This window comes from Parasteatoda tepidariorum, chromosome 11, assembly GCF_982258835.1.
Source record: "Parasteatoda tepidariorum strain Cologne lab strain chromosome 11, Ptep-v5.0, whole genome shotgun sequence".
In the NCBI taxonomy this organism is placed as follows: Eukaryota; Metazoa; Arthropoda; class Arachnida; order Araneae; family Theridiidae; genus Parasteatoda; species Parasteatoda tepidariorum.
Window position 1 is genome coordinate 51,632,672 of NC_141765.1, and position 20,193 is coordinate 51,652,864.

The window sequence follows — 20,193 nt, forward strand, 5'->3', positions numbered from 1 at the left end:
TAAGAATTCATCAACGGCAACTGTTGCTCATCACCATCCCTTTTTCTACTAGACATTATGAACTATCTTAAATTCCATTACATTTCCATTAATACATGTAAGGGATGCCTTACTTATTACAGGATATTATTATAAATATAAGGAAAAAAGTAAAGATGGTAGCTAGAAGCATGCGTATATAAAGTTTAGTTTTAATGATAAACGTAGATTTCATTCTATTAAGTATTCTAAGTTCCATTTTAAAGTACAAAGTGAGTAAACACACGTAAGTCATATTTCATTTATATTAAAACAATTAAAATTTATGAAATATTTATAAGAAAAAATAAGATATTTATATTTTAGCTGTATTCTTTTCCAAAATTCATAAAAATATATTCTCCCATTTTATAAAATTTTCAGTGCATGAGAATTAAAAAATATGTTTCATTAAAACCATTTGTGATATTCACCATGTGACACTTGGAGTAAAAGTCTTTAAAAGCATTTTTTTTTGAAAAAAAAAGCAGTTAAATAATTATATTCATCAAATGAAGAAATTATTTACAATATTTTTAGAAAGGAATAGGAAAATTCTTAGCTTTTGAAGTAAATAAATAAATATAAAAAATTGTGAATACTTCGTCATTTTTTAGTGTTTTCATCTTTAACCCTTGGATACAGAATTTTACTACTCCTTACACGCACCGACCAAATCGCTCACATAATATATTAATAAAGCGTTTGAGGTACCATCGGTTAAATTCCTTTGTAATCGACTGACTGTGGAGGATTCTCATGGTTTTCCACTCATAAATAAGGAGGAATCATCACTAAAACATCCCTCCATAAAGGTAAGTTAGTTCAAATATTGGATCCAGGAGTTCTCTTATCATCTGGAGCAAAACGGAGATGAGATCTGGTTTGGATCGTAAACCGTACACTGTATATAAATTAAAATAGAGAGATTTTGCGTAGCTTCTGTCTTACGTTAATTGTAACGATAATCTTATTTTGTACCCCTCAATGATATTGCTATTGGCAGAGAAATTTTCGCACAAGCCCAGTGAAGCCTGAATAGCGTTAGTAGGAAAACCAGCAATGCTATGCAAAATATCTCTATTGATTAAAACTAAACAAATGCTACTGAACGGGGATATAACGCAACGGTGATATAAAAACAATCAATAGGGTGTGAGGCGGAGGTTTGTTTCTCCGTCAGTAGCCGCCAATATCCGTATAGTAGAAAATATAACTATACAGTCTCCAGGAAAGAATATACAAATTGTTCAGTGAAATTTAGATTTTATTAGGCATAATTGGTGATATAGAGAATGGCCATTTCTTAATCCAAAAAATATGAAATCCCTCAAAGGGATGAAATCAGAATACTCTCTATTGAGAGATCATACAGCCAGAATATCATTTCTGACGGTTAGAAATTGAGACTGGGGAGGCCCCTAAGGGCACTCCCAGTCTCCTCAAATTTGAAATTAAAAGTGAATATAATTATTCCCAACGGACATAGAAAGTATGGGTAGGAGATCCAAAATCGGCGATTTATCATAATATATCATAGCCAAAACAAAGCCAACTAGCATATCAATATGGGTTTAAAAGAATACCTTGGCGATCACGAGTGGTCAACAAATTTATGAGAATTATTACAACCATGCAACCGAAACATTTAGCGGTTGGAAATTTAGAATAAAAAGTTATTAATAGATTTTTGTTTTCGATTAGAGGCGACAGTGAATTAATAAGTCTGCCTAGCATGAAATAGGAAGTATCCATTACATTGAGCTATAAGAAAAGAATAAATATTTTATGTTCGTTTGAAAATATTAAGTCTTTGATTTATTTTAAATGTAATTCTATTAATAAAAAAAGCTTAAGTAATGAAAGATATTTTAAAAGGATAGAAAATAAATATGTAATGCCAATTGTGGCATCACAGGGTGTATAAAGGTAATAGAATTACATTTGCTGGAAGAAAGTAGGAATGAACATTCTGTATCTTAAAAATAGATAGTTTCCCTACTTTCACTAAAAGCATATTTTGTAAATTTCCGATTTAAGTGAATTCCCTTTGATGAAGAGCGTATGTTAAATAAAAAAAAATTAACTCATTTGCGTAATAATTCATATTAAACATGTGAACAAAATTCAGATTTTTGTTGAAATGATTTAAGACAAAAATAGTATCGTCTCTTATGCATTTACAAAAAGTATGTAAAATGCTTTAAAGTACTCTCTTAATATAATGAATAAAAACATATTTAATATGTGCTATAAAATACATGGTTTAAATTATTTCCATAAGATGTATAGTTAAAATGTTTAAACTTCTTTTGAAAAATTAATTACATTTTATGAAAAGCCTCAAAATAATTTTTTTTGTGTGTTAGATTATTATTCTAAGAAATCAATATTTAAATATCAAAACAATAACACAGCCAAGGTGGTTTTACATTACTGTTCAGTTTATATGATGAAGCATGCAAAAATCTGAATAAATTAATTCAATCTAAACTTAATTAAGTAAAAAAAAATCAAAATATCATTTTATAAATAGAACTTTCGGAGAAACTAATTACTGCTTTTAAATACTCAGGTCTACAGACTAAATAAAATTTATTCTATACGAAACATTTCAATTATGATTTTATCAATTTAAATTCATTTTGTGAGGTTTTCGCTAATTGACTAGGGAAAAAAAGCTTCTTTTCATGCTAAATTATTTAATAAAAAAGAACTATTAATTAACGTATTTAGGTTTGGATAACAAACGCATTTCTATCTATTGTTGCAAGTATTTTATTAAAAGCTAATTTGCAAGGAACAATGAAATTCTTACTTTTTAATTGAATATAATTAGGGAAAATTTTTTATGCATTCTAAAATATTTTTTTTAATCAATGTTGTTTCATAATCTGAGTTTTAAAATCACGGTAAAAAAATTCATAAAGCCTCCAAATGTGTCAATTTGCAAATAGACGACCAGATAATTACTTTTGCTAGAAATTTCCATACCATAAATTAATACAAAAATTATGATAGAATAATTTCTTAACAATGGGGTTAATTAGCGAGAATAAAATATTTATGCTTTTGTTATAATAAAGAGGGGAAAAAACTGTACAAGACATAAATATTATATAAAAAAATCCAAGAGCAGTTTTTAAAATTAACATTTATTAAGGAAATAAAAAAAGAAATTTTGTGAATTTTGTATCACTTTTAAGTTTATACGCAATACTGTAGTGGAATAGTCAAATTTTTGAGTTTATGAATTAATGTTTTATTAAGTAAAGTAAGAGCTAAAGGGTTTATTATATAAAAGTTAAGAACAAGGTTTTTGAGATAAAGGATTAACGAAAGAATTTTTAATCTAAGTTCGTTTTTTCTAGTTGAAAATGACATTTTATTGACATTAGTAAATATATCCACGTTAAAAATAAAAAATATGAGATATTCTAATTTTAATTAGGTAAAATTTTAAAATAATTTTTTCTCTGAAGATCTAATCCAGATTTTTCTGTAAATACGACTTTGAAATGCATAAATACAATTTATAATAAAAATAATATCACATATAAACTACGTAAAATATTTTCTCAATTCATCTAAAAAAAATAAAAAATAAAATAATTATATTTGTTAGGCATTTTTAAATGCATTCAAAATATTTTTTTTTTCATGAAAATAATGCATAGTGAAAATAATGCATAACTAATATTATAGCAAGTTACAGTTTATGAATAGTAACGCTAAAGTTAATTTTACAGTTTTATAATTAGTTTATTTGTGAGAGAATTGTTATGTTTTATTTTTTAATACTTCTCCGTATCATAAGAACAAAATAATATTTATAGTTGAATAGTGCATGGCACCATAGTTTTATACCAAAGTTGTCATTCTATATAAAAGGTGGACGGGTAAAATGCCTATTCAAGTTTTCGCACTATAACTGAATAAGACAGTCGCCTAAAATGCTGTCACTATTGAGCGTGCAGGAAGTGAATTGCTAAACTTTTTTATTTGTAAAACCCCTTTTATTGTTTTTCTCCAATGTCTGTATATATTAAAATGAAAAACATTATTGATTTTAGCTAAGTAATTAGTATTTACTGTTGTGCTGTTTACACAACACGCTAAAGCACGTGAGTAAAATGTTAGAAATTTGATCTTTGATCGTATTAAGTTAGGATTGACAGTCATGCATATTTGCTATGTGCACCGGAGAAAAAAATCCAAGTAAAATTATGGTATTGTATTTTAAGGATATTTTTGGTAAAAAAATCTGTTTAATAAAACCAAAATATACGGTATTTAAATCATTCATTTGTTAATTTTTTTGCTTTAATTGTAACGGTTTACCGTAAATTCTGGTTTTCAAAACTATCGTTTTTAGTACCACACATTTAGTAGAAAAAAGAAAAAACAAAGTAAATGTAACCGAATGAGTGGTTTTTATGGCATGCTTTAAGGTATCAGTATGAAATTAACAAATTTTACCACTTTTACTAAATTTATCACATGCTATAAAACCATATTTTATTGTTAATTTTACCAAAATCATTGCCAAAGAGCTTCGATATAAATTACCGAGCCTTTTGGCGTTCTTATAGAGAAAGCCAGAAGCATGGTAAATTTTTCCATATTCTGGTAGTTTTGACTGGTAGTTCATACTTTTTTTCTGAGTGTAATAGAAAAACAATAAAACATGGATTATATATTTTAAATTATAAAATCGGCATTTGAAATCGATTCTCGAAAGGCAATAAATATTGACTGCACGCTTTTGTTTTCTTCATGACAACAATGTATTGATATGCATCGCCTGAGATGGAAAAAAACTAGCAATTAGAGTTTAACATTATATCATGTTAGCGCATTGTTGATAAAAAATTTTCAGTTTTGTTGTGGAAAGATAACTTTAAGTAACATTTGTTTAACTTACTTTAGAAAAATTATAAATCTTAAGACTTATTTCTCTACGTTCATTACTCTAGCTTGTTTTGATTAAATATATACTTTCATTTACCTCTAACGTGTAAAAAATGCATGGTAATACTGAATTTTTTAAGGTAATACTGAAATGAGAGACAAACTACAGTAGGAATTAAAAATTTATTGATTGTAATCACTATTAATATAATATATGCATGAACAACTGAATGAAAAAGTATGAATTTAATTTGAAAACTTCGAGTGGTTATATATTCCTACTTTTTTATAATAATATAAAGTACATTACTTTATTATATTTACATTGTTAAAATTGTGTAATTAGTACACTTTAATAGCACTGCAAAAAATTGGTTACTCTAATATCACAAAACCTTTTTCGTTTTTGATGAAGCCGTTACTTGGAATAGGCTTCGAGCAAAAACTTTGTCAAAGTAACGAAATAACTATCGTCACTTCTTCGAGGAATGAATTTCGGGAAAATTAGGAAACAATATTTCACCATTCCATTTTTTTTTTCAAAAAAGAAAAGTCTCACAGTGTATAATGTATCTAACTTTAATAATAATCATTTTAACGTATATACCATATAAATCGCCCAACAAAGATATAACAGAGTTAAATTACGCCGATGTCTGAAGGGGGATTCGGATATCCATGGTAAGAGACGAACTGCTTGACCACATACTGGCCGATCAGCTTAATTTGTCACTTTATTTTCGATTGTCTAGTCTTTATTCTAGTTCGTCATCCTATCTAATAATCTCCCACAAAGGTCTACGATGAGCTACCATCTCACCCAGGCAGCCATATTTCTTATACAGAAGAAGTTTTGTTGACATTGATAATTTTGAACTTCTTACGATAAGAAATAAATGAAAATTCTAAGCAAACCTCAACAAACAAAGAGTGAAAGAAAAAGAAAACAAAGATTCAATTTCAGAATATATTGTGAAAAATTGATACTCAAATATCACGAAACTTTTTTCGTTTTGGTTGAAACAGTTTCTTGGTGTATGCTCCGAATATTGAAATAACTATTGTCACTTCTTCAAGGAAACGAATTTTGTCAAAATTGAAAAAAATATTTCGTCATTCTATTTTTTTCCACAAGAAAATTAACTCGTAGTGTCTTATTTACTAGCGTTTCTATAAATCATTTTATTATGGGCACCATATAGGTTGATCAATGTCACCCTAACAGCACAAGAAATACAGATATAACAGAAAGATAAATTACTTCCATGCCCGATGCGGGATTCAAACTTGGGATCTTCCCGGTACGAGGCCAACTCTTTGATCATTATACAAGTCGGTCGGCTTTTTTCGTCACTTTGTTTTCGACAATCTAGTCTTAGGTCAAGTTTCGTCATTCTAGTAAATTTTATCCCACAATGCATTGTGATGAGGTTCCGAATTGAGGAAACATTTTCGTCATTGTTCGCGTTTCATCACAAATCACGTGATTTCGCGACGAAATGATTCTTAAAATTATCAAAATACTGCTCAAGGATTGCTAAATGGTCAAAAGAGTCAGTTTGATTTTTGAGAATGAATATGATTTAAAATTGTAATAATACTTTGAAGCATACTTCATTTACAGCAGCATAATATGAAAAATAAAAAAAAAGTATTTTAGGTATTTAATAGTATACAACACTCTAGATAGACAAACCCTGATTTTAGAAATCATATTGCATGCTTATTTCCTTAATCTTAAGAAAAGTTTGTTATAAAATTTTCAAATATTGTTCAATATTCAAATATATTTAATTCAAATTTTCAAATATGTTCCTTCATTAAGGCAGCCAAGTGCTAAGTGTTAGTTTCGCAAGTTCGAATTCCGTTTTCTCCCTAGTAGGAAACTGATGGAAACCTGATGAAGACTAAGTTACTGAAACAACCTTGCTTAACACCTTCCAAAAATCTAAGTTAGATAATGGAAAGGCTCGCAAATGTAAGAAATTCGTAACAACGAGTGATTACGAGAGAAATTCGTTCTCATCAACTACGCTAAACAAAGCCTAGAAAATAAAATAAAGAAAAGGGATTCGTTGAGTATTTTATTTTATGCAGAAAAGATGTCTCTAACAGTTTACATAGCAGATTAAAAACAGCATTAAATCGGATGTAAAGATGGTAGAGTTGACACATTTTAAAATATAATCATGTGGACAAAGCAATTATGTGGAATTTGACAGTCAGTAATAATACTTAATTTTATGCATACCTCTTTTACTGCAGCATAAGATTTAGAAAAGAAATAAATTTTAAAAATTTGTTAATATGCATCACCCTTGATAGACAACTACTGATTTTAACAAATATACTTGCATGCTTATTTCCTAAAGCTTATGTAAATTTTATTATAAAATATTCAAACATACTATATATTTATTCATTAAAACAGACGATTGCTACATTTTAGTTTCGAAAGTTCGATTTCCCTTTCCCCCTAAGTAAGAAATTGAAGGAAACCTGTCTAAGTTACTGAAACAATCAAGCTTAACACTTTCCGAAAATCTAAGTTAGATAATGGAAGAGCTCGCAAATGTAAGAAATTCGTAACAACGAGTCATTACGAGACAAATTCGGTTTCATCAGCTGCTTAGAAAATTAAATAAAGAAAAAAGTTTCACTGCGGATTTAATTTTTTTTTCAGAAAAGATTTTTGAGACGCAGAAAAAGTTTATATGATACATTTAAAAATGCATTAAATTGAATTTAAAGATGTTAGATTTCGTTTTATTTTATAACCATCGTTGAACAGTCGACTCAATTTTTGGGTTCACGACTACTAAGGTTCAACTCCGTAGCCTTGTAATTTTGAACCCAATCCACTGGATCAAGTATTGGGAGAAACTTTGCTTTCTTGGAGGACTTTTTTGATGGAACTAACCCGCATTTGCATTACATGGAGAGGAAGACCACAAGAACCTCCCACGGTTAGCCTTGCGGCAAAGGGACAATAACCCATGATCCGTCTACCACTGACTATATTTTACAATAGCACTGTGGTCGGTGCAAGCCGGAAGCGGATTTGTATCAACCAACCATCGCAGGGATTCTAACCCTGTTCACCTCATTAGAAGGCGAATGCTCTATCCCTTGAGCCATCACTGCTCAAGATGTTAGATTTGATAAATTTTAAAACACAATTATACGAATAAAACAATTATTTTGAATTCCACAGTATGGACGGTATTTCTGTCAAATGTTTTTTGCCCACAAAAATTATTAACAAATGAAACTAGTCGAAACTCGGACAAACAATTTTGACGTTTATCAATTATCAAACAGTTTAAATGATATATTTTTTTTATTAATTATGAAACGAAAAATGCTACCTTGCAAATGCAAGTTTTGAGGTCATAACTTTCTTGTAGATTTCTAAATGTAAACTAAAAGTTAAATAAGTTAAAAAGGATAGAAAGTCATGAAAATGAGCAAGTACGAAAGAAATTCGCTCTCACTAACTGGAACAAACATAGGATAGAAAAAAAATTAAGAAAAGAAATTCTTTGGGGACATCATTTTATACAGAAAAAATTTTACGGCTCAAAAAAATAGTTTTTTAATACGATAGACGTTGAAATTAATTATAGAGGCATTATAGAGATAATTAAAGAGAAATTACATAAAATTGATTACAGAGAAGTAAGTTTAAATAAGTTTGAAAATGTATTTTAACGTGCATAATTAGAAATTTGATAACCTGAACTGAAAGTATGTTAAATCCTTTTTGCCTTCATTTTGCTAAAAAAAAAAAAAAAGAAAATAATCGAAACTAAGTTGCACAAATTTGAAGTTTGGCAACATAGTTGCTAAGTAACTTTCATCTAAATTTGGAAATGTAAGTTGAAAATGTAGGCAAAAAGTTCAGAAAGTTCAGAAAAAATCTGTTAGTTGGTATGACAATAAAACCATTAATTTCGCAGAAAAAAAAAACATACTTAAGAAACAGACGCCTGTTTTTTTAAGCAGATAAGTACAATTATTTCATCAAATTCCGTTTAAAAAATAACTATGTCAGTATTGCGGTCTGTGTGAACCGAGATCAGCAATCGCACGACTAGTCGAACCTAGGATTCGAACCTGGGAATCTCATTGTAAGGTGAGTGATCTGTCCACTGAACTACCGCATCTCTCAGTACAAAAAAAGTTAATCTGTATTTATCTTTAACGTATTACTTATTGAAATAATATTTAACTGCAAAAACATTTAAAACTATAGTGGCCGACGCGTATAAAACTGTTTAGCAACTTAACTTAACAAAAATTATATAACCAATTTGACAACTAAGTCGAAATTCAGTATTATTTAATTCAGTTTTATGTAATGTAAATTCAAAGTTCCAAACCATAAAATAATTACGTCCCGCAGTGGACTGATCGCTAAGACACGGTTCCCAGCAGATCACCGAAGTCAAGCATCACTGGCTGTGATCAGTGTGCGGGTGGGTGACCCACCCGCACAGTGACCACAGATGTAGATGGCATGTAGAGGGCAATTTAGATGGCATGTCTTCGGATCATCCTCAGGGATGTTTTCCAGACCGTCGCCAATAGCCCATTGTGCAGCTCTAGTGCGATATAAATGAACTACAACTACAATAAAATAATTACTAAAATAAGAGCAAGTAAAGAAAATAATCGTTAAATGATTCGAAAAAAGGTGGAGAGTACTGTAAGCAAAACTGCATGACAAGAACTAGAATTTGAACGGACGGTTTTAACCGTTTATGATTAGGATGAAGATCAGGGAAAAATCGTTTGTTCAACAAAGCAGCACCGTCAAATATACAGAGAAATTCTTTAAAAAACAAGGATTTTTTACAGTGCACGAAACTTATAGTTTATCATCAATAAAAACTGCTAAGAAGTTTTTGGTTAATGTACTTTAATTACTTATAAATGAGAATCACCATTACATATTTTTGTGTTCTTCATATAAAAAATTTTATGCAGCAAATAATATGCTGAAATATTACATTCAACATTTTTGTTTGTAAGTGATAGTAATTATTTATAAAATTAGTTGCATAACTAAGACTCGATGAAAAGAGTTACTTATAAAAACTATCTGCTTTACAAAACAAGTAAATGATTATTCAAATTATAATGTAAAAAAGTTTTGAAAACTAAAATTTCACTTATGCTTTATTTTAATTTTTTTGTTTCCTATAATACCAAATAAAATATAAAAACAAACAATAAAAATAATGATAAATCTAAAATAAAAATACAAACTGTGAAATTTTAAAAGCAATTGTAAAATTAATAAAACTACATTTAAAATAAGCGTACTTCAAACCAACTAAAAAGATATTTCTGCCCCAGCTCGTTAAATATACTTAAATAGTAGTTTAAAAGTAATTTGAAAAATAGTTATGCTGCAATTTAAAAATATGTTTTTAATAATATGTAAATATTTTGTACTTTAGTATGTTATAAGCATTTCGAAATAAATAAATAAAATAAAGGAATGAAAGATACAAAAATGAATGCGTGATAAAATGACATTATATTTCCTTTCGTAAGTAGAATAGGAAGCTTAACAGACACAGTTTTAATGTAAAGAAAAACAAAGCAAATTTTCCTGGAAGAAAGTATAATATTTTATCCTTTTAAGATGATTCTTTTCTATGTAACTAAGACAGTAGATGAGATACAACGTACAACCGATGCGCGGTTGCTTTGATCAAGCAGAGATAGGTGAAAAATACACGGTCGTTGCTTTAATGTGGTACCCATGGGCTACATTTGAACGAAGGAAACTATGATGCTGGACGTTATTATTTCCGTTACACGAATTTCTTATCCGGGATTTGATGAATATATATAGAAATCTGGAATAGAAAGTGTTAGGATTTGAGTTCATTGGGTTGTAAAATGAATCTCATTTTGTGTTTCTTCTAGATATTAGGCAACTTTTGCTTTGTTTATTCTAAGTTTACAGATTGAAGACAATGTTTCTGATCTCATGAAAAATAAGAATTTTCGCAAATATTTATTAAAAAGTATGTAGTACTAGCTTTAAGTTGCAATGATATTTATTTGTGAATAATAGTTTCAGAAAAGATGAATAATGTTCATGCAGTAATCAAGAAATTAAAAAAGAACATCAAATAATCAATAAATATGACACCACTGTCATTAACTTTTTTTAATCGGCTGTTCAGGTATTTACAGACAGTAAAAATTTCGGATAAAATTACGGTAATTTTTATCGGAATATGTTACGAAACAAAGAATCTAATATACCCTAATTTTTAAAGTAATAATTACTGTAAAATCCCTGAATCGCTTAAATATTACTGTAAATATGCTAAATAAATATTACTGTAAACACTACGGTACAATATTTTACGTTAGAAATGAATGTTACGGATGATGCACTCAAATTGCTGGTATTTTATATCGCAATTTGATATGTGGTTTTCTTGCAGTGTGCCAATCTTAAGAGCCCGATTGGTACATTTAAATTTTTTAGTTGGTGCTGACTATTAGTTGGCACTTTTGTAAATACAATGATGCGTCTCTATCCGACCCTCTGTGCTAAAATTGAAATAAAATGCAAATTCCTTTAAAACTCGTTTATTTTGCTTTAACAAATAATAAGCAATGGCAATGAATAACAATACTTAACGACCTATTTGTGTTTATAGACATGATAATAATAAAATTAATAAAGTAATGCAATACAAAAGTAATGAAATAAAAAAATAAAATAAAGCAATCTCTTCTTCTGTTAAGTCAAGAATCTCGATTGCCTTTTATTAATCGTTTGCTCATTTTTTTTCATAAAGCATAACAAATGCGAATAACGTACGAAAAAAGTAAAGAGTACAAACCAAACTTTTGCAGAGGCTCTAAAAATTATGTTGCTGACTCCATCTTGTCATCAATTTAGTGTAATATTGTAAAGACAAAATATTATGAACAGGGATATGTCGCTGGACACGCTGCAATATTATTGAAAAATATTGTTCTAAGGACAAGTTATCCCGCCCTTAGCACACAGTGAATGTTCCTAGAACCCAAAAAACTCAATTTGCCTGAACAAACATATCCATTTCTTCGTCAAATTTGGGTTTTCGACCACCAAAATATGAGGGCAGTCACAAGCAGGTAAACAAGGTCCCAATAGTTAAATCAGGAAAGCAGTTGAAAATTTGGTTCCCTTACGTTAGTTTTTCTTATTTCACCTTATTTCGGGATCATTTTTTATGAAAATCTAATTTTTTCCTGGCAATTTGGAAAATTCTTTATCCAAGAGATGTAAAGATAGTGTTTAATTATTTTTTTTAAAGATTTTTTATTATTATGTTTGATAATAGTCCAGGAAAGTTAAAAGAGAATTTCAAATTGTTAAACATACAATTTACAATATCTTAAGCAATAGAATTTCAAAAATTACTTGAAGAAACTGAATAGAATCGGTCGAATAGTCTCTGAGTTATGAAATTTCAAAATAGTGGTATTTAAAATTTTCACTTCTCAAGCACTATTCGACTCATTTTGGATAAATTTGCGCTTTTACAATTTAATTTAAATAGTTTAAAATGATGTTAAAATTGATATCTCACAATTTAAATATTTTTGATCATTATTAAATGAAAAAAATAACTGAGTTTTATAATCTTGGGCAAAAAAGATTCGACCAGCTCAAAATGTTATAGAAATATGGCGAAATGCGCTAAGAAGGAAATTAATATTGAGGGATCCTAAATGCGCTAAAAAAAAAATTAAATTGAGGGATCCTAACTTACAACTAATTTCCTGATTGAATTCTTGGAGTCATATTTTCATTTTCCTCATCGTGGTAACCTCCACCCCCCCTCCAAATATTTTGATGAACAAGAATCAGACTTAGTAGAATTAAAAAGGCGTGTATATTCAGTGCAAATAAGTTTTTGAACATTCGAACTATTAGAATTGACACTTAATGCATAGAAAACCGAATATAGAAGTAGAAGTTATTCTTCTTGATATATTTTTTTTGTTACTCATTCTAGATGTTTCAATACGTAACCCTTGCATGGAATGAATTTTATTTTGAAAATATGCTGAACATATAAACAAATTTTGAACAGAAATTGCTAGAATTTGAATTTGCTATAAAATAAATCTCATTTTGGTTTTATTTAGGTATTAGGAAGCTATTGTTTCGGTTTTATTTGGAGGGTGAATGAAATTTAAGTAAGGGTATAATGAAATTTATCATAATTTTATAAAAGTAAATTAAAGTATTATAAAATAGAATAAAAGGTAAACAGTACTGATGAAATATATTATAATAATTTGACATTCTTCTCTACTTATAAGGTTTCTTAATATGTTAGAAGAGATGAATTATTTTTAAGTCAATTAAGAGTCAATTAACGCATTGAGAGAATAACAGAACTATAATGTGTGAATATTGATAGTAAATAATAATATAATTTTTTATAGTGCACTAATTTTCTATATAAATAGAAAATAAGGATTACGTAAATAAAAACTGCATCACTGCCAAAAGTTAAAGTTTTAATTAAAATGCCAAAGGATATATTTTGAAATATAAGAAAATTTCTTTGAAAAAGTTTACTATAGGGACACGAATGCTTCTTTTCAAATGTTTGTACAAGAGTTGCTTTTAATATTAAGTCTTAAACATGATTAAGGGTATTTTTAACCAACTCTAAATGTTGACAGTTTTAAGATTATTTAACAACAAGCAATATCTTTTTGAATAAAAAATGTTACATTAGAGTTCAAAGTAACTTTAAGGATTTTATTTATGCAGTATTTATTCAGACATATTATTATGCGATAAAACGCATTGGTTATGCGCAAGGTTATTCTTATGTAAATTTATCCAACAACTTTAATATGAAACTGTCTACTAGACTACCAAGAGTGTCCTATCTGAAAGACTACGAGTTTACTTACATACTCTGACTGGCCATATTTAAAGAAAGTTGCAGTAATTCATTAAAGTTTCTTGCATCTAAGTGTTGGAATAGTTTAAAAGATTATATTTAAGCATTGTGAATATGTGTAATTAGAAAATATTCACAAAATATGCAGGCCCAAGTATGTATAACTTTTAAAGTACTTAAAAAGTATACATGCACGACAGTATTTTAATTTTAAAATAATTTACTCCTATTTACACTTAATTTAAAGGTATTCTTTTTTTCTTTACAAATAACCATTTTTTTTAAATTTGGATAATTTTAGAGTTAAATAATTTAAAAGTTTTAATTTTTGTTTAAGAATGATTATTTATTATTTAATTTTGTTTATTTTAGAGGTACACTAATTTAAAAAGAGTTTTTATTTAAAAATATGGATATTTTTTAATTTATATAATTCATGAACTACTGATAGAAATAACCATTCAAAATATATGTACTTAAAAATCAAGCAATCACTCAAGCAAACTTTAATTTTATTTATTATAGCTTTCATACATTATGTTTTTGCTGCAATTCTGAAATAAGAGATTTTTAATTTATGATTTCTTGATATAAGTTGAAATTAACAGCAACTATTTCGTAAATCACGATGAAGTTTATGTCTAACATTACTTATACAACATTAGACATGCAATACTCAGCGTTGCCTTGCACAACTAGACATAAACTACACAACGTCTCCTTGTGCAACGTTAGACATAAACAACGCAACACTTGCTTGCACAACGCTAGACAAACTACACAGTGAGTAAATAAAGAAAATGAAACTCAGATATTTTTTTTGAAATTTAATACTACTTATTGTAATAATTAAAAGTACAATAAATATGTAAAATCATGTTGAACTTTAATTCAAAAGATGTGAACACAATATAGTTTGGCATATATTAATGCAATTCAATTTATAGTGCTGGCTCAAGTCAATGAAATATTGCAAAAATAAGAAGTGTACCTATTTATAAAACAAATTAGTTATTTATTTGCAATTTTTTTATATTTTCTTTTCAATTAATCATATTTCAAACAAAATAATAAATTTTATTTTAATATTGTATTGAATAACACAAAATTAAAGATTCTTAGCATCGCAAACATGAAACCAATTTGGAAAGTAACTTTTCCCTACGAAAACGCCGTATAATTTGTTTATTCACATTTCTTGACAGTTTACCATATCTAATTTTCCCCCCAATTTACCCTGTATTATAATTGAAAACTTTCATCTTTATTTATTGAAATAAAATAAATTATATTTTGAAGTATTTAGATATAATCAATACTTCTGTATAAAAATATATTGAATTGGAAACCGATATTTCTTATATCAAATTAATATTATTACAACTTCCATAAAAATAAACTAAACCGCGAACTTTTAATAAGAAAATAGTGATCGCAAAGTAACCTAAAAACTAAAATAAATATTGACACAAAGTATTGTTGAATGAAGTTTGTATAGTAATATATTATATTGTATGTAAAGAAAAATGATTAATAGATTGAACAGTTTATTGATTATAATTCTAAGATCCATGTAAGGTCATGCGCTAAGCTCAGTGCTTTTAAATAGCGTTTTATTAGTATTTTATTATAATTTGTTGGAACTTAGAGAGGCGTTTCATTTATTCCAATAAGCATCTAACTATCAATAAACTGTTTTCAAACCAAATTTTTTTGATGAGTTTCAATATGGTTTCTGCTAACTAGGAAAGTTTTTTTTTCTAATAATAATTTAATAATTAGTTGATAAAATTTTTTTATTTGTTAAATTTTACTGAGCGAAATACACAACTATTGCATTTATAGAAATGCTCTCAGCTATTATTGAGTTAAATAGAAATTATATAAAATATTAACGTGATGAAAAGTAATTGAATTAAAATTTTAAAACAATGCGTCTTGACAATTTATTTTTGGGAATGTTAATGCATAAAAAGTTATGTGAAGTGATGAAGTGTTTATGCGAAAAAAATGGTATTTAAAATAATTGTAGTGATAATAAATAAGTGTGTAATAATTAGATAAATAGTTAAATGAAGCATCTGCAAATTGGCATTAAGCTATTGTAACGATGTAACAATAAAATACATTAACATTGATACCAAAATAGCAATTTCATTTATAACATTTATTAAAAGTTATGGAATCTATTGAGAAATTGCTAAGAAAGCACTCGTTAAAAAAATTTAAAATGTGGTCCCCCCCCCCGTCTGAATCTCCAAAAGGCTGTACAAGTTAACCGTTTGACGCAAAATTTCTATCAAACATATTTTTCAGACACTTTTTTTTATTATTTTGTATTTATGCAGGTTAAAATAAGTAAAAAATATTGTATTTAGCATTTTAATAATTTATGATTATGAAATATCGTGTGCCTTTTTCTACGTTGAAGGTAAAATCTTTCAAACACGGCTCACTTCCAAACAAAAGTTTTTCAAATTTGCACTTACTTGCTTGTTAGTAAGATTTAAGAGAAAACGGTATTCATCACGATTGAAATTTTTTAAATTTACGATATCAATAATTGATGAATTTCAGAACATGAATGAAAAAATCTTTCTTTCAAACCCCTTTTTTTAGTACAAAAATAATTCTGATAATAACAGATTTTTTTCAGTAGCTATTAGACTGTTTTTTATAATTAAAAAATACCATAATTTATTTTTGCTTGTAATCAGAGTGACAGAAAAAAATATATAAAATGGACAGCGGTGTCTCATTTGCGTCAAAAGATTAAACCAACAATGCAAGAAAAAATTAATCTTATGTAATATAATATAATATAAAACTAAAACATTAAGTTTAAATAAAGTGAAATAAAATTTTAGTTACGTGACGTTAAGAAAAATATTCTTCAACGTATATTTGCTAAAAAAATTCCTTAAAGTCAATAATATAATTTCTAAACAATTAAAAAACTACTTCTTGACATTCAGAAAAACTATTTCCATGACGGAATTGGAAAATTAAAAGTTTACATTATCAACTAAACACCTAAAATCTGTTGTCAGTATTATGATTAATAGTAATGTCAAATTTCTATCAAAAATAATTTATACTAGTATAATTTATGTTAGTTTGATTTGTTGATAAAAAATAATAAATATATTTATTTGCGAATTCGTCTCTAAAAAGAAACGTAATCACTGAAATATTAGGAAAGCTCAAAATATTATTTTTCGTAGATCAGAAAAATAATATATTTTACGACTACTATAAAATGTTTAATAATAGCACCCCAGGTGGATAATTCAAGGATCATTTCTCAATATTTTAAGGTGTAATGAATCCGAATATATCTTTGACTTGAACAAACAAACATTGCTACAAGTGCCTTTTTACGGCCAGGTGGTTCGGCAATTATTGTCAAAATGACGTCGCTCCCCAAATCCTTTCGCCGTCTAAATCTAACAAAACAGGTTATATAGAGGAAAAAACAAGCAAAAATGGTGAAAAGGGAGCGATAATTTTCTTCTTCTGTCCTGGTAAAATCTTTAGGGGATCGTGATAAGATTTAAGTTACGTTGTCAGGAATAAAAAGTATCATCACGTAGACTGTCTAAGACATAAGTTTCAAGTTAGGCCAAAAAAATGCCAAATCTTTCTCATCGTTAATATATCATACCTTATATGAGTAAAAGATTTTCGGCTCTAAAATGTGGCGATCAAATTCTGCTAAGATTTTTGCAGTAATATAAACTTTTCGGGTAATTGAACACCTAAATATGAAACGGTATAGTAAGAAGAGTCTTAGAATGAAGATGAGTATTAATAAAACTCTTTAAAATATTGAAAGATAAAATTAAATTATATAGTTTCTACAAGCACTGAGTCTGCTTTTTAGAATTGATATTCATCTAAATTATTTTTAATTGGAAAAGATAAAATTAAATTGAGTATCCATAAACAACTAATTTGCTTTTCAGAATTGATATTCATCTAAATTATTTTTAATTGGAAAAGATAAAATTAAATTGCAGAGTTTCTACAAACAACTGAGTCTGCTTTTTAGAATCGATATTTTTCTACACTATTTTTAATTGGAAAAGAAAAAATTATAATGTAGAGTTTCTACTAAAAACTGAGTTAGGAATTTTAGAATAGATATTCATCTAAATTATTTTTAGTAGGAAAAGATGAAATTAAATTGTAGAGTTTCTATTAACAACTGAGTCTGCTTTTTAGAATTGATATTTAGCTAGTTTAAAAAAAATGTATTTATTTTCAAATGTAAAATCTGGTAATTTTTTAAATGTGAAAATTAAATACATTTGCTAATATAATTTATAAAATTAGAGGCTATTTGGGTGTGAGTAAATATTTTGCATGCTCGTTTTATTTAACGTTTACATGCACAAACGCCGAAATTGTCTAAACTGCACCTGAAGTATACTCTAAGCAAAAATACTTTTGACTCCTCTTTTATTTATTTGTAGTAAATGTATAACGAGATTGATTCGTCAAAAATCTCTAAGAAGAATGTAGCTTTCATCTTTTCTTCTTAAGAACAAAATGTTTAAATAGAGCTAGTTTTGCTTGCAAAAGTATCCTTTAATTTAAATTCCTTAATAAGGTTAGCCATTATATCATTATATAAAATAATTTTTCATGTATTGAATTAAATTAGCATATTATTTCAAATTTTGAGGTAGAAAGTTTTTTAAAAAAATGATTCTTAACTGCATGAAATATTTTTTTTTAAGATTTATTAAAAAAAGTTGCAAGTTAAAAGTTTGAAGTTGAACAATAGCAGCAAGAATCAACGTTAAATTGCAATTAAAATGTTTCACTTTTTGATTCAGGATGTTTTTTAATACGTTTTACACTAAACGACGCCACAAAAGAGAGCAAGAAATAATATATACTTCAAGATAAAAAAAAAAATTAAGTTTTTTTTCTTGTGAAAGGTTTTAATTTTTACCATACACATCTAGATAACGTTCAACAAATTAAAACACGCATTGCTTCTTGTTTCTGATACACATATTTCTAAATCTGACGAAAAAATATTCTTTCTAAGAAGGAGAACGAAAAAAATTAATGAGAATATTTCACTTCACTGAAAAAAGAGCAATTATCGTCTTGTCACTCACTGAAAAATTCCTTTTCTAAGTACGTGCTTAAAATGATAACGACAAAAAAGTAAAAATCCGTTGCTTCAGAGTAAAAAGATCACAGCTACGTAGGTGATAAAAAACGATTTAATATTGTTAAAAGAAAGATTTGAGGTTCAGGCCTCCGATTTATCTGGTCTTACACGCGTTAAGTGCATTAATGGTCTAGGTAGTTTTTTCATCGTTCCTAGTACATCCACTAAAGCACATTAGTACTTGATTGGACAATTCTTAATGAGAATAAAGGAGAAAAAGTTTTAAAAGTAATTCGATCAAGTAATTTGCAACAAAATGTGATATTAAGTACTATTTCGTGAGTAAGAAACAGAAAGAAAAAAAAACTGATTTCATTATTGTTCTCTCTTTTAAGAAACTTTTATTTCTCCTTGATTTTCCATAAAAGTTTTATTGCTTCTTTACAATTTTATTTTAGCATCTGTTCGGAGCAAATAAGCGGAGCTCATAAAATAATAATAAGAAAAAAATTTTTTTTATTCACTTCTCTCAGCTTTCAAAATATCTTACATTTCTTTTCCTTTAATATTTTCATCGTCGCTCTTTTTTATCTCTTCTTATGAGATCTGAAGGAAATTAAAAATAAAATTATTTTCGTATTCAATTCAAGGGCCATAAAACTTTTATATTTTTCTTGAAATTTCTAAGAATATTTTTTCTTAGTTTACAAGAGATTTTTATTTACTATGAATACAGAGGAAATAGGATAATTTTAAATAGCATTACTCTCAGACTATGCAGCCAAGAAGAAATTTAATTTTTCTAAAGAAATAAAATTTTTAAACTACACTTCTTCAAAGTTAGAAAAATGGTATAAGATTTTAAAACAACTTGTTTTTGGAATTTGAAGCTTAATTCACCAAATTAAAATTTCGAATTTATCCACCCCAAATTCACTTATTATTTCTATGTAAAGCAAAACGGAACAGTTATATTTTAACAAATAACTAATGCCTTAACAAATAAATAACTTTAACTTTAAATTTAAGCAGAAAATAGATCTAAAAGTCAGTATTAAGTACACGGTTACAAATATTCTTGTAAAATAACCGTACTGTATGGTAATTGCATTTCCGGTAAAAAAAATCAGAATCCTAATTAATAAAACTAACATATATGGTATTTAAACCATTCATTTGATAATTTTTCCG

General features: G+C 27.5%; 1 protein-coding gene across 6 annotated transcripts in view; it reads right to left on the minus strand.

Annotated features, from left to right (window-relative positions):
• The window catches only part of LOC107455088 (CUGBP Elav-like family member 2), a 772,083-nt gene that overhangs the window by 153,713 nt on the left and 598,177 nt on the right, over positions 1–20,193 (minus strand). The window lies entirely within an intron of this gene.